This window comes from Polypterus senegalus, chromosome 4 (genome assembly GCF_016835505.1).
Source record: "Polypterus senegalus isolate Bchr_013 chromosome 4, ASM1683550v1, whole genome shotgun sequence".
Classification (NCBI taxonomy): domain Eukaryota; kingdom Metazoa; phylum Chordata; class Cladistia; order Polypteriformes; family Polypteridae; genus Polypterus; species Polypterus senegalus.
The window spans coordinates 28227051-28243795 of NC_053157.1; the positions used below are offsets into that span (position 1 = coordinate 28227051).

Genomic DNA, 16745 nt, shown 5'->3' on the forward strand with positions numbered 1-16745 from the left:
GTTTAGGGGCCCTGTAACTAAAAGCTCGACCTTCCACTGTTATTTTATTAATGCTTGGAATCATAAGCAGACCGGCATCTTGAGATCTTAATGTGCGCTCAGGTTTGTAAGTCATGATAAGTTCAGACAAGTAAGCCAGACCTTGGCTATTTAATGCTTTATATGTTAAAAGGAGGATTTTGAAATCTGCCCTAAACTTAACTGGGAGCCAGTGTAATGATTTAAGAACTGCAGTTATGTGTTCGTATTTTCTTGTTCTTGTAATAATTCTTGCAGCAGCATTTTGGATTAACAGGAGGCTGTATAAAGAACAGTTTGAACAGCCAGTGATCACTGCATTGCAGTAGTCAATCCTACTAGAAATAAATGCATGAATTAATTTCTCAGAATCCTATTTATTTAGAAAGCACCTTAATTTCCCAACATTTTTAAGATGGAAGAAACATGATTTGGACGACTTTGTAATATGCGCTTTAAATGACATGTTAGAGTCAAAGATAACTCCTAGATTGCGGGCTGATTCAGTAAAATTAATGGTCAAATCCTTTCACATAAAGTTTCCATCCATCCATTATCCAACCCGCTATATCCTAACTACAGGGTCACAGGGGTCTGCAGGAGCCAATCCCAGCCAACACAGGGTGCAAGGCAGGAAACAAACCCTGGGCAGGGTGCACATAAAGTTTACCTATTCTAATCTAAGATAATCTTATTAAACCTGACACTGGCTTATGACAGCCTTCGGCCTATTCCAGCAGTGCCAGGTACAAGGCAGTAACCAAACTTGATCAAGGTGCCAGTCCATCACAGTGCTGTTCCCAGACTCACCCACTCAGGGCCAGTTTAGAATCAGCCATCAGCCCGTGACACACTCGTCTTCGAGATATGAGAGCCAAGGCTGAGCTCCCAGAGCAAAACCCCAACAGACACTGGGAGAAAATGCCAGCTCCATACCAACAGTAGCAGAGTGCATGGGACTCACTGAGAATCCTTGAGGCACCACCATGCCACCCACAGGCATAATAGCATCTTAATAAAGATGATCAAATAAATGCTGGCCATATCTGAAGGATTAAAAAGTGCAGAAACTCAAATATCTTAATTTTTAGAATAGCTTGGCTGAGTGACAAAACTGCTTGAAAAGTGAATTAATTAGACTAGAATGGACCATCAGTATGGGTGTAACTGTATGAACAGATTTTGTTTTGTAATGATTTTATGGTAAAAGCACTCTACGCAATAGTCAGGAATGTTTTCCCTTATTTATCATCACGCTAAATTTAATTAAAATGTTTAAGAATCACAGTACATTGAAACAGATGCTGCAGCCGACACAACAAAATGAATTCATATAAATAAATCCTTTTGCCACCTTACAGTATTACTTAGATTAGAACAAAAACCACACTCACAAATCAGATTGCAGTTATTTTTCAACTCTGAATTCAGATGTCTGTTTCTCTTTTTGCCAATCACGCCAAAATGGCTAAACTCATGTTTATTACATTTTGAATTTGTATTGCCATTGGTCCAACTTAAAATGTATGCAATATGGTGCATCAGAGAGTGCAGTTATAATAAGGCATGGGGGAGTAACCTAAAAACCAGCACTAAAATGTGGACTACAATTCCCATCAGGCAGCAGAAGTGCATGGAGGGTGATAGGAGGACAACATTGTCATTGCACACACTTTCTTAGTGAGCAAATTTGGGATTTCATCAAAGACCACGGGTATGTACAGCATTTTCTTCACAACCACTTTGGATAAAAATTTCAGCGTCTCGCTGGATTACAGCTTTTGTTCTTAGAGTCTTCTTTTGTATCATCGTGGGTCGTGTTTAGCAATGTGGAATTTCCAAAAGGCAGTTTTTCCGTGTTTAATTATACCAAGGAAATGCCAGTTACTTCAGACAGTGTATCGTTTCAAGTTCAGTTTTTTTATACTGAATGCGTATCATAGCCTTCTGAAAGTCACATTGCTGGTTCAGCTTCTGATTCTACCTCACAGGGTGGTCTCGGCTCCAATTGTAGACCATATCTGTTGTGGAGTATCAACCCCAGACACACACAGGCACAAAGACAAAAGTTCAAAATACACCGTTTCATTTGCTTTTTCTTAGCACACAGTGCACCAATCACCACCAATAACTTCAGTTTCTTCCTCTTTCTTTCTTTTCTTCTTTTCTTTTCAAGCTCTGTCCACCACCTCCCGACACCGGCTTCCAGAATGGAGTGAGGCAGCCTCTTTTATAGTGCTACAGGTGCACTCCCATCTTCCTTCGGCAGCACTCCCGAGTGTGGTGGAAGTGCTGTAAGGGTCCCCGGAAGTACTCCACATGTCCCAGAATCCACTTCCGGCAGCACTTCTGGGTGTGGCAGAAGTGCTGCAGTCCATGATTCCAGGACTGTCCAGACACCCCCTCGTGATGACCATGGACCCCAGCAGTTTTGAGCCTCCAAGCCCCTGGCCCTGATGCAATCATGGGAGGCTGCCCTCTTGCGTCCCGGGGAAGGTATTGTTGTGGATCTGTCCTCTTCCCCGGTCCTTCCATCATCGAGGCGTCCCGGGCAGGCAGAGGTCCCAGCCGTCAGGCCACAGTGTAAACATTTGTGATGTGTCCTGATTTGGTGGGTTGCCTTGAATAAAGGCATCATCCAAATTATAAAATAATATAGTGTCAAACCTCTTTAATCCAATTCAGGGTCAAGGAGAGCCATTTTCTATCTTGGCAGCACCAGGTGTAAAGCACAAAATGACCCAGGACAGTCCATCATAGGGCCCATAACCAACCTTCACGCATGTCTTTGGGGATGTGGCAGGAAAAAACTGGAGCACCTCAAGAAAAATTCCCTCCAGAGGTGAAGAAATTTCAAACCCCACCAAGTCAAGAGCCATGTGTAGAATCTGAACTTGGGATGTTGGGCAATAGACAGCAGCAGCAGTTACTGCTCCACCATCTCAAAAACCTTTTAGAAATAGAATATGAAACAAATTGTATGGCTATGTGAATTGACACACACAGAAATAAGAACCTAGCCCTGCGTTTGCAATGATTTAAATTCAATTTTACCATCAAGTTAATTTACAGTAACATTGCTACTTTTTATTACATTAGGTGGCTTAAGTTCTCCACTTGAAATTTGATCAACAATTTTCAGAAGACCAATGAAATTGGTCATATAATGTAGTCACTGGTAAAACAATGAAAACACTTGAAAAGGAGTTTGGATTTTGTTATAATGTAATAATTGTAAAGCATTCCTAACAACAAACAAATGAGTGAACTTGGCTCCATAGAGGGTCTCAGCTTCAAATTAAATTATCTGTATTTGGTATGTTTCAGATTAAAAACAGCAATGATTTGACATTTTTCACCTGCATTGTTTCAGGCTTGCAGCCAGTGCTGTCTGGCTTTGCTATGGGGCCAGCATATTAAGTGATTTATATATATAAATCTATCTATCTATTCTATAGTGCCTTTCCTATCTATCTATCTATTGTGACATATATAGTGATACAAAGCAGGGTGTCAACGAGCCCAAACCCCAACACGAGCACACTAAGTGTCCTGGGTTCAAATAACAGTGTGTTTATTCCACACACTCCTCAAGAAAATGAACGCAAAGTTAACTTAAGTACAAGATTCTCTTTTTCTCTCTCTCCATAATACTTCTCACCACCACCGCACTGCCCTCTTCGAACCAAGTGTTGCGCAATGTCCTCCCAGATCCAACTTGCCTGGGTAATGGAGTGTGTTCCCTCTTATTAAGGGCCCAGGAGCTTGTCTCCATGCAGCATCCTCTTGCTGTACCCAGTGACTCCTACTGGGCACTGTTATCTGGGACTGTTTCCATCTAGCGTACTGGGGGAGTAAAAAGCCCTCAGTGACATATTTCCTTTTCAGTGGTCTGTCCATCCATCCCTTCTGGTATTTCCTTCCGGATCTGATCTCCTTCTCCTCCCTGGCCAGAATGCCTATCTGCCTGTTAGGACCTTCCTATCTGGGTAAGGAACCATCACCTCTTCTGGCTGGAATGTTCAGGCGATACACAGTAAACAGAGCTTCAATACGAAATCCAAAAATCGTGGCCGAAAACAGAGCAGAGATTCAAAAATATCAATAAGCGCAATATCAAAAACAGAATACAGTGGAACCTCGGTTCACGACCATAATTCGTTCCAAAACTCTGGTCGTAAAACCGAGTTGGTCGTGAACCAAAGCAATTTCCCCCATAGGATTGTATGTAAATACAATTAATCCGTTACAGACCGTATGAACTGTATGTAAATGTATATTTTTTTAAAGATTAAGCACAAATATAGTTAATTACACCATAGAATGCACAGTGTAATAGTAAACTAATGTAAAAACATTGAATAACACTGACACAAAACACCCAGGCTCCCTGCTCAGCTGCACGTGCAGGCTTGCTCTCTCTCTCTCTCAGCAGTACGCGCTCACTCGCTCTCTCTCTCTCTCAGCAGTACGTGCTCACTCGCTCTCTCTCTCTCTCTCTCTCTCTCTCTCTCTCTCACGTGCAGGCAGGCAGGTACGCACGTCTGACCGAGAACAATGCAACACGTGCAGAAATCATCGGCGCGCACAAACCGAAAGGGAAACTAGCTTATTCATATACCGAGTATTTGGTCGTGAACCGAGACAAAAGTTTGGCGAACTTTTTGGTCGTGAACAGATTTGTACGTGTACCGAGACATTCGTGAACCGAGGTTCCACTGTATCAAGAACAGAGGCTTAGTCAAAAGCAAAGCACAGGCTGAAAACTATAGAAAACACAAAGCAAAGCAATAACACTCACCAAAACACTCTCCAGTCCCAGCGCATTCAATGAACTGCCAGGAACTATGGGAGGCCCTCACTTAAATTGGCTGGAGGGCTGTTCCTGGCGGTGATGAGCAGGTGATCCTGCCCCTTGGGGAGACACTCACAAAACACATGGGACATTACCTAGGCCACACCCCTTCCCGACAGACACATAGAAAAAGATACATTATACAGTAAAAAAAAGAAACATTAATACAAATAATTAATACAAAATGAAGCAATACAGACACAAAACACAACTATGAACACTGGCCAGGGAGAAAATGTTGACTGACGCACGACACAGCTAAAGAGGAAGTGCGAGTGTGAGGTGCATGAGGAGGAGTAAAGCCATAGAAGGCACACTGAGTCAGATGCCCACAATGACAGAAAGTATGAGGGATGTTCAAAAAGTTTATATTTTGTTTAGAAACAGTGAAAGCAGGGGGAGTAGAAATTGGGCATTAGAAAGTTGGTACGATGCTGGGAAAATTGCATCGCAAAGGAGGGTGACTATGTGGAAAAGTGATGTAATTTGTTTTTGAAATTCTTAATAAATAGAGTTAAACAAAAAGTGTGGAAACTTGTTGAACTTCCCTCATACAAAACCAGACTGGAGGCGAGAAAGGTGCCTCGAAAATAATGACAGATCCTGACGAGCAGGCTTAACAGCAACACGCTCAAGAGAGGGACCGCTGGTGAAGAAAGGTTCAGACACGCAAATATAGCGGAAAGGCGCAGAGTATACACATAGGGCAAGAGATAGCAAATATTTTTGAATTATTCTCTTACCTGTCATAATATACTAGCTGTGTAAGCCCGTGCTGTAAAAAGCATGGGATGCTAGAAACTATTGAAATTGTCAGAAAAAAATTGAAATGTAGAGATGTCAGGTAATTGAAAGGAATGACTCTGCTAGGAGGTTTTGTTTTGCCGAAGTGCTTGTATCGCTTGTGCATTAGCAGCTAAATGTGTTTGTCTTCCTTCAGAGGTTTCGTTTTGCCGATGTGCTCCTCTCGCTTGTGTATTAGAGATGGGAGGAAAAGTACAAGGGATACCGTTTTGTGCTCACCTCGCTTCTGTTTTAGCGGATAAGCGTTTGTGTATCCTCGGAGGTGGAGCCCTTACCCCGACTCCATCTCTCACTTCTGGGCCGGACAGACTGACAGACAGACACACACACTTCCACGCATAGACATTTATATATAAAATATGTTAAAAAACCATTTTGATCACACAATAGGTGACTCAGCATTTCATGTGGAGAGCTATAAAATCAGACACCCCATTATGTGGTTGTCACTCAAAGATACTGATGCCTCTAGAGAGCTGAATCAGACCCATCATGCTTACTTAAATATCATAATAAAGCATTCTTGTCTAATTCAAAAGAAGCTTCAGGCACTTCCTTGAATTGAAATTTAGATTTTTCTAATTTGAATTCCCTAATCCCAGTCCATTGTAATCAGTGGCTTAGGAATTTGCGAATTGGGTAAAATAAGGTGACACACAAGCAATGTCTGGTCGGACATCACCACCGAATTGTCACTGTGTAATATCATCCTTTTGCATAATACTCTGTGCACTACTTTGTTTTTCAGTCATTTCAAAATGAGAACAGAGCACACACTTTGATCATCAGTGCTATTGCACAATCAAGTATCATACCCCGAACAGAATAAATCTTTTTTTGAAGCATTAATTACGTGGGTGTGATCCTCACCATATTGTGGCCATTTTCTTTTCTTTTGCCCTTTGAGCTTTTCCGATTCAGTTGCATCTTCTATGGAGCCATAAACATCCCCTGATGCTGAATTGATCTGTGAAGATGCTGTTGTACTCATTCGTACAAATGAACAGATGGTGACTCAGGTTTTGTTTTGTTGCTGGCATTTCGTTTTTTGTAATCAGTAGTGGGTGATGATGGCCTATTTTCATTAAGCTGTTGTTTCACGCTGGGATGATTTTTATGCACACCTGACAAAGTGCTACTTATATTGTCAAATCTGTTTACATTCTACTTTATACATTCCTGAAACACTAAATTATACAGTAAAGTAAGAAAAATAAAAAAAACTATAAATAGTAAGTTAGAAAGGTGACATCCATTTGTGAACATGCTTAACCCACATGTAGAGTGTGACCACTAGAGGGCATCAAAGCACCCCAAACCCCAGACACAACGTCACCAACACAAATAAAACTGTTCATAAATACCTTTTACAGGCTTCTCCATAAATGCCCCCAACACATTTTAAGCAGAACTGACATTGACTATTCTTTTATACTCCTCCCTCACCTCTTAGCAAGTGTTGTCTACCACCTCCCAACTCAGACTCCTTTTGGAGGTGAAGTGGACTTTTTATGGCAATTCTGGTGCTACAACATTGCACTTTGGAAGCATTTATGTGTCAGGCAGAAGCCCCTCAAACTGGGGACAATTCTGCCCTACAGTTCCCCCTGGCAGCTCCCATGGCACTCAGCAGGATTGCCCAACAGGACTTCAATTCCCAACATACCCCATGGATGCCTGCATGGGTGTACCAGCACAGGAATGCTGCCACCTAGCGTATTGGAGGACTACGTACTCTATGGTATTTTACGCAGATCCATCTATTTTATAGCTCCATACCCTTCATCCAGGCTGGAACCTCAGTCCAATGCACTCTGTGAATTCATGTGAATTTCCCCTTGGGATTAATAAAGTATCTATCTATCTATCTATCTATCTATCTATCTATCTATCTATCTATCTATCTATCTATCTATCTATCTATCTAAGGGTCATGTAGGCCCTCTTGACACCTTTGGACGCAAGGCAGGAAGGAACGACTTTCAATCAAAAAGCACACTGATTTGCATACCCTCACTTACCACTTAGGGGCCAAGTCACCTTTTAACCAATATAGATGCATGGCAAACCAGACCCTACCCTGAGAGCAGTGAGGTGTAAAGCAGGAACCAAAGCAGGGTGGGATGCAGTCTATTTCAAGGTACACTGATTCAATATAAATTAACTTGGAGTCAATGGCTAATCCTACTGGTGGGTTTTTAAGATGTGAGGAAAAATTAGAAGAATGGATTAAAACCCCAAAGATTAAAACTGTAAAGTTACGAGACAGCAGAACTACTCACTATTGTATGGTGACTAGTGAATTCACAGCAAAACCTGCCAAAAAATCTTGCAAAATAAATTGTGTTTTTCTTGCATCAAAATGTATGCCATTCACACATTTAGTTTCTGTCAGGAAGTGTTTTCATGCATTAATTCCATGTTGTTATGTACATGCAGACAATTTAATGCTGAATATTAGCAATAGTCTATGTTGAAAGTTTTATAGAATGTGTGATGAGCCTGCGCTTTGGTGTCAAATGTGCACGTGTTGTTGCTGCTCAAATTCCATTATAACAAACACCATTATAAAGAAATCCTGGTTTTAACAATTTCTGCCAATTTCCTATAAAATTCATGTTACAAAATCTCATTACTGTCTGTTTAATGTGTAAAATTCATCTCAAAAAAGACTCTTTTCATGAAAAAAAATTGGGAGTGGTCTCCATTTGACTTTCTCGTATACTCAGATATGGGGATGGATATTTGAGGAGTAAACCGTAAGACAACGATTACATTTTTATATAATGTACATTGAAGAACCTTCAACACCAAATCAAATCAAATTAATAATATATTGAACAATTATTATAAAAGTAAGGTTGAATAAATTGGACTCTGCAGCTGCATGAATAAAAAAGTGCTAATTCCAGTTAGCGGCAATAGCTCAAAGATTGAAAGAAATGTACGTTTTGTACCTAATACTTGTATGCAAAATTTGGTTGATCTAAGTGAAAGCGTACTCAAGTTATCGTGTTTACATACACACACACAGACATAATTCCAAAAATGGTATTTTCGAACTCAGGGAAGTCTAAAACTTTGAGATTCATCAAAATCTCGAAATCGAAGTTTTGGACGATTACAATACTTTTCCTATACTTCGAATACGAGAAAGTAAAAAGAAGCAATGCACATGTTTCTTCTCCCTTTGGCCAAAAAAACTGAGATTAAGAAGCTCTACTGAACAGCCAATTGAATTGTTCATTTGTGTCACTTAGTTGACAGCTGACACTCTTGCAGTAGAGCAGAGCTTGAGAAGGGGAAAACATTGTGGGCGGGCCCAAGGGCAGTTTAACTGTCAATCAAATTTGACTTTCTCTCTATTTGCGGAGCTCTGCAGGTCCACAGCCAGCCAGACTCTTGTTACTCGTTTCCGGGTTTTTCAACTTCACCCAACACATCGACCAGATCGGGGATTTCTATTTGGCTAGCACTTCAGCAAAACATTGAAAACAGGGAAAACATAGAGTTTTCTGTTTCACAACTATGAAATCGTCTGCAGAATAAATTTTACTGACAGTTTCACTAAACAGTATGCAAGCAAATGCAAACCCAGGCTTAGATTCCCACATGGGTGCCCACAGGGCATGCCAGCTATTGTAGTCCCAGAGGAGAGGCATGCTGGATCCTTGAGGGCCGCCAGGGGTAACTGCAGGAGTGGGGCGTCCCTATGCCTTGGGATTTCCAGCTCATCCAGAAAAGAGGAAACAATTCTGGGATGGCTTAAATAAGGAGCTGCCTGCATCACAGCGGGGAGTCAGAGTTGGGAGGAGGTGGACAAAGCTTGTGAGGAGGTGTGGAGGAGGCAGAGACCTAGAAAAGACAAAGAGACAACAAAGTATTGCCTAATTGTGCTTGTGCATACATGTGGCTGTGGTGGGAAAGGATATGAGGAAGAGTTTCCCATAATAAAAGACTCTTTGCCCTTTTCACTTGTGTCTGTGCCTGTTGTGTTGGATGTTTGGGGAGCTGGAGTGCTCCCTACTGTCCACAGGATGAACAAGACCTTTGGCTTTTCGCAAGGCAATTCGCTTTTGAAACATTCACCATGTCATTTATCCACTCTCTGTTCAGCCCTCTCAACCCTCTTGAGCTAGGGTGTCTTTCATTCTCTTTTGAAGTGCATATGCTAGTGACAATAAGTTAGCAGCAAAATTGAACCCCAGGAACTGCAATTCCTGCTTACATTTAATAAAAGCACATTTAGTGACATTGCCAATGCACTTGCTATGTTCATACTGTGATTTAAATGCAACCACTGAATTTACCAGCGGAAACGAGATACTGTCTTTACACAATGCTGGCACCACAGACATAATCACTGTTATCATGTTAAATAATCAAGCCAATTAAAAATGTTTCAAATTTTAATACCACCAATAAAAATAGTGCTCTTAATACAGAATGAATGATGGCATTTCTTTTATTTTGTACCCCACTGTTCCAGATTCCTACATTCAGATTGACCCAATCTCTGCCTTTGTGGAGTTTATACATTGTTCTTTTCCGATCCATTCCACAGACAAGTTAGGTCAATTTGATAGCTCTAAACTGGTCCATTAGAACTGCATGCCCCAGGAATGGTTCCGACTGCTGCCAGGGAACAGGCTCCAGCTCACATGACCCATTTCCAGTGTGTGCTCCAAGGGTGGTCCTCAAAGCAGAGGATTATAATGAACAAGCCTGGCTGTGTTCGGTCAGATGACTCTAGGCTGATTCCACTAGGATGCAAATACTTTTTCACAATATATCAGTTGGTGTTAGAGAACTTTGTTCATTCAATTAATGATAATTAATGCAGTCAAAAGCATTTGTCAATTTAAGCCAATTACTAGTCTAGGCAGGCAGTGTGGTGTAGTGGTTAAGGTTGTGGACTTTGAATCCGGAGGTTGTGAGTCCAAATTCCCCTAATGACACTGTGTGACCCTGCGTAAGTCACTTGACCTGCCTGTGCTCCAATTGGAAAATCAAAAGAAATGTATCCAATTATATCATAAATGTTGTTAGTCATCTTGGATAAAAGTGTCAGCCAAATTAGTGAATATAGCCATAGGATATACCAGAGCTGCAGTTACTGATGTCAATATACAGTCTTCCTAAACCCTTTTCCTGACAGTCAGTGGTGCGATACCTGACAGTGCTTTACAAAGGGTTAACAAGACAGCAAGTACAGCTGCAATCTGTGCCGTTTTCTCCATTCTGTAGTGGTACATAAAACTTTTGACGTCAGACAAATGAGCTTCTCTTTTTTGTGAGATCCAACACACCCATGTTCCTTACTCCTCTTGGCTCCATTATGTGCCTCCAGATAAGCATTCATTGGTTGTCAGCTCTCATTCACACAGAGCCGATCCCTACAACTAAAGACAAGATCAAACCTGTTTGAGTCATGGACTAGTTGGAGTCTCTCGGTACATCACATTATGCCGACTATCTCTGATTTGCTAAGATTATGTCAATGAAGGCCTTGACTGAAAATCACTAGAGAAGCCATTGAATGTGACACTGCCTTTATGTGTCCTTTATTCAAGACTAGCAAAGTACCCACGCTTCGCAGCAGAGAAATAGTGTGTTAAAGAAGTTATGAAAAAGGAAACATTTTAAAGATAATGTAACATGATTGTCAATGTAATTGTATTTTAGTATTAAGAGTGAATTTAACATTTGTAACAAAAAGGCAGGAGTCACCAGCAGGACGACTAGAAGGAAGGCGAACAATAACAGGTATGAAGCGGTGGAGCAAAGAAGAAGAGAGCAGTGAGCATGCCGAACAGCTGAAGAAAGTAAGGAAGCGAGTGAGGAGGCACATGAGCGCGGGATGTCATTAATGTATATAGGCAGGGAGCCAACCACGTGGCAGGTGTGCGGACAGCAGCCGTGCAGAAAAAGGAAGGGGGACCGGGAGCAGTCTTTGTGCATCTCTGCCGTGAAAATTCATCTGTTAACGGAAATAAGGAATGCAACCGCATAAAGGACAGGTCAGTTTCAAAAGTTCCTTACGGGATAATGGTGAGAACCCCCAGAAAGAAGATGTTATTTTCGAAAGTTCGTTATACTTAACGTTTGTAAGTACAGTGTAAAGGATGAGCAAGGGAAATTTTGGCTTCCTACGTATATTGGAAGTCACAGAAATAGTGAGGAGGGGTTTCCCCTATCTATATATACAGTTTAGTGGGTACACCTGTTTCCCCCCCTTGGGTGTTGCAATAGGACATGAAACATACGTAACTTTTGTAAGTACACTGCAAGGAATGAGCACGCGAAATTTCAACTTCCTACCTTTATGGAAAGTGGGAGACTTAGTGATGAGTCTAGAGTGAGGTAGAGATTAGATTTTGGTTGTAGACCAGAACCTAATGCAGTGTCAAAGTTTTCAAATAGAAGCAATGAAGAGGAGGAAAATATTTTTTCATGGCACTGTTCCTCAGGCAACTTTGAGACAGAATATGTACATTTTCAAGCTTCAATATCTTTTTTTATTCTAAAGTCAATGTCTAAAGTCTGTCCCCATTTCCTTGTGTGGGCTATCCTCCACATCCCCATAGATGTGTGTGCGTTAACTTAACAGACAGCTTTAAATTGTTTCATCTCAAAGTGTGTTTGTAGGGGATTTGAGTGATGGACTGGTGGCCTGTCCATTGTTGTTGCCCAGGTTTTGTCCCAGTGATGGCGACATTGACTTTGACACTGAACTGGATTAAGCAGGTTTGACAGTGCATGTATGCACGGATGTACAATGCAAAATACAGACTGAGAGTCTGAGACCTAACAGCATAGTCGGCATGATCATTTTCTGGAAGCTTTCTGCTTGCTTTCCACAAAAGTGCCATCGCATTTTGGTTATTTTCCCTGCAGTGTTCAAATTTATCACTTGCTTAAAACAAATGTATATAATAGTCAAGCTTTTTTGTTTTCTGCTTCATCTTTTAAACCTTCCAACTCAAGGCCCACCCACATAACTCATCTCTGCTGGATTCTGCTATTGTGTTGTACATCTGCCAAACCTTGCAATAATTAGATCCTTACCAGTGTAGTATATTAGTGTAATTATTATTATTATGATGTGTATCTTTTTCAGGGTGAAATCAGAAAGTCAAACTGCTCTTATTAGCTGGCGTGCATTATTATTTATTTGAATATACTTCTTTTGTGAGCTTCTCTGTGCCTGTGCCCAAATCTAAACTCACTGTAAGAAGGGAGTGTAGGAATATTTAATATGTGACAGCTTACGCCTGCATTGCACAAGTACCATCATTAGTGCCAAGCAGTGCCCACTGCCAATTGTGTGTTTCTCTCTAAGCAGCTGCTTTGTTAAGAAGCTGCAATTCCTAAATTAATCTAAGTTCTTATAACGTATACCAGGTAATTTCTCACTTTGCCATGTTGCTTTGAGGAGAAGAGCATCCTTTTTGCTTACAAGATCTTTTAGCGCTTCTTTATGTGAAGTTCCTTGAGTTCCAATATTTAAGTCTGGAGGGGATATTGGGATATATAATGCACATACAGTGCATAATAAAATAATTCAGACTTTGTTTCTTTCACAGCCTTGTGCTAAAATCATTTAAATTCATTTTTTTCCCTCACCTAGTAACACACAATACCCCAGAATGAAAAAGGGCTTTAGAAATTGTTGCATATTTATTAAAAACAGCCATCCCCACGACTGCACCCGTGGAGTAGTGAAACAGGACAAACTTTAAAAATCAATAAACAAACAGGTATCACTAGCTAAGCGGAGGCAAGATACACTCCAAAACATGGCCAGAGGTAGAGCGACTCGAACGGAGGCTGGCATGTGAGTGAGAAGATCCCCACCCTGACGTCACGCTTCCTCCCCAGTTCCCCACTCCTGACGTCACGCTTGCCCCTACCCTCGGCCCTCACCCTCTGTCTTGAAATAGGACGAATATATCACTCCTGCAAGCGAACTATGATTCATAGCGCGATGACAGAAGTTGCAAAATCAACCGGAATGTTCAAGCAAATTATAGAAATAAACCCACTCTAAATCCGTTAAGTAGTTCTCTCGTTCACTAGCTAAGCGGAGGTAACATAAGTGTCAAGGCCGGAGCATGAGTGAGGAGGGCCCTCCTCCTCTCTTCGGCCCCAGTGTCTCTGTCAGATTTGCACAAATTAATCGGTATTGCAAGCGAACGATGATACTTTGCAAAATTAACCGGAATGTTCAAGCAAATTATAGAAAAAAAACCTGATCTAAATCCGTTAAGTAGTTCTCTCGTGAAAAGCTGACACACATACAGACAGACAGACGTTGGACTTTATATATATATATATAGAGAGAGATATAAAGCTAAAATATCCCATCGGCACACGTATTCCGACCCTTTCCTTAGTATTTATTTGAAGCCCCTTTGGCAGTGGTTACAGTCTGAAGTCTTTTTAGGTACAATGTTACAAACTTCACACACCTGGATTTGGAAATTTCCTGCCATTCTTCTCTACAGATCCTCTCAAGCTCTATCAGGTTGGAGGAAGACCATCAGTGGATGGCTGTTTTCAGGTCTCTCCGGAGATGTTCAATTGGGTTTAAGTCACTCAAGGACATTCACATTGTGGTAGATCCCCAAAACTCCAGGCTACAAAAAGGACATAGCAGCACCAGAAAATGTGCAGAGAAGAGCGACTAGGCTGATTCCAGGGCTACAGGGGATGAGTTATGAGGAAAGATCAAAAGAGCTGAGCCTTTACAGTTTAAGCAAACAGAGATTAAGAGGTGACATGACTGAAGTGTTTAAAATTATGAAGAGAATTAGTACAATGAATCGAGACTGTGACTCTAAAATGAGTTCATCAAGAACACGGGGACACAGTTGGAAACTTGTGAAGGGTAAATTTCGCATAAACATTAGGGAGTTTTTCATCACACAGAGAACCATAGACACTTGGAATGAGCTACCAAGTAATGTGGGGGAAGTAGGACTTTAGGGACTTTCAAAATTGGACTTGATGTGTTTTTGGAAGAAATAAGTGGCTAGGACTGGAGAGTTTTGTTGGGCTGAATGGCCTGTTCTCATCTAGAGTGTTCTAATGTTCTAATTTAAGGTTCTTGTAGGGATTCCATATTCCTCCCAAAGTCCAAAGGTATGTTGAATCAACTGTCTAAATTGTATTGGATTTGGCATCCCATTTCGGATAAATTTTTGTCATGTACTACTTGGCACCACTTTGTTTCCTAACAATTTGATGAGTGGGTTTAAAACAGATGACAGCTGGAACCACCCCAGCACATCAGCTTTCATGTTCTGGGTCACTTGGTCATTGTTTGTAGTAATGTAATTCAGAAAATAAAGAGCAAGATATACAAAGTGGAGTGGTTCCCTTTATGAAGATGTGTGCATGTTTTTTTTTTTTAAATGAGAGCAATAAACTTCAATTCACTTTTGTTTTTCTTTCTGTGTGTGTATGTGCCTGTGTGTGTGTTTGTTTGTGTTCTTTCTCTTTGTTCTTTTCCAGGGCTGTTTCGACTCCTTCTATCCCCCTCTTTCTTCTCTCCCTGCCCTCCAACTACACTTCTCTTCTTTCTTCTCCTCCTCCTCCACAGCACCTCAGGATCAAAGCACAATGGTGAGTCTGCTGCCCCAGTTATCTGTATGTTGGGTGCAATGTCAGTCATCAGAACTGCACTTACGTATTTTTATGATGGCCTTGGTGCATAATGTATGCAAGTATCACCTGCATGTATTACTTTTTCTGGACAACATGAAAATTATGTAAAAATATTGGTTCGAATTCAATGCTACAAAAATAATTGTAAAGATCCAGAAGATTCAAATCAGCTCTTGTATATCAATGTTTATAGACAATATCAGCATGGTCTTCTAAGACTCCATGAGGATTATTGAAGTACTCCCTTTCAGTTTTGTTATCTTCCATAGTTCAAAGTTAAGGTCAGTAGAGGGCAGTACCTCTTATAACTGAAGGACCTCGATGTCTCTAAGACGTCCAGATGAGTTCTGTGCTGAAAATCGAGTTCAGCATGCTTTCTGATGGAATAGTCTTTTTGTTCCCCATTCTGTCTTGATAAATTAGTGATAAATGGATGTATTTGCAGTTAAAATGAACTTCATCGCCCACACAAAATTTTACAAATCCAATGAAAATAACTTGTTATGTTTAATAATGGACTTTGGCAGGCTGTCAACTTGAAGAACTTATTATTATTATTTTTTAGCAGTACTTACTGCATTCCAGCTAATGAGCTTGCTTGAGACAGTCGCCATCTCAGTAACACTTACACTGCAAAGAAGATGGAAAGATAATTAGTGAACTCTCTTCTCAAAAGAGCTGGCTACTTTTTAAATTGATTTTAAAGCATTTAGGAATTAATCACCAAAAAAAAATAAAGGGAAAATCTACTCCTAAAGTTAAGAGGTAGAGGAACAAATGTAAACGCACCATCTGTGGGAACACAATTGGATCCAAATCTTAACAGTCCATCTGTTTTCTGAAGCTGCTTTTTCATTTATAAGGAAATTGAGAGTCTGGAGTCTTTCCCGGCAAGGCAGAAACCAACCCTTAAATGAACTGTTAAAACAAGAGGGTCCTGGGGACATAAGAAGAAACTGGACTGATGGAGGATTACTCATGTAGCCACACAAAATGGTCAAATAAGATCTTGTGAGTTGGTTGAATATTAGTTAGTAGAATTAGCACCATTTAAGACTTATTGTGATGTGGGGTAGGCTGCAGTTGCTTTCACTCTCTTCAAGCCGGGACATTCAAAAACGTAAATGTGGATGAACTGAGCAATGAGGACACATAGCACAGCAGAGGTAGGTGTAAAAATGTATAAGAAAATATCAGCAAAGAAGTGAAGAGCAGTCATCTTCAAAAAAAAAAAGTAGAATAAACACAGCCATCAAACAATGAATAATCGAAACTGATTAAAACACAGTCAAGAGCAACAACCACAACAATTTATTTCTCGTATAACCCAAAATCACACAAGGTATGCCTTAATGAGCTTTAACGGGCCTTGCTTTTTGACAGCCCCCCAGCCTTGACT

General features: G+C 40.8%; 1 protein-coding gene across 3 annotated transcripts in view; it reads left to right on the forward strand.

The window, feature by feature from the left end:
• Window positions 1-16745, forward strand: part of si:dkey-247m21.3 (5-hydroxytryptamine receptor 4) — a 333240-nt gene that overhangs the window by 229421 nt on the left and 87074 nt on the right. For 2 of the 3 annotated variants that reach the window (XR_005633290.1, XR_005633289.1), the window contains exon 7: window positions 15194-15304. The exons of the other annotated variant lie outside the window; for it this stretch is intronic. The gene's annotated coding sequence lies outside the window, so the exon portion shown is untranslated. The remainder of the gene's footprint in view (window positions 1-15193; window positions 15305-16745) is intronic. 3 annotated transcript variants of the gene reach the window in all.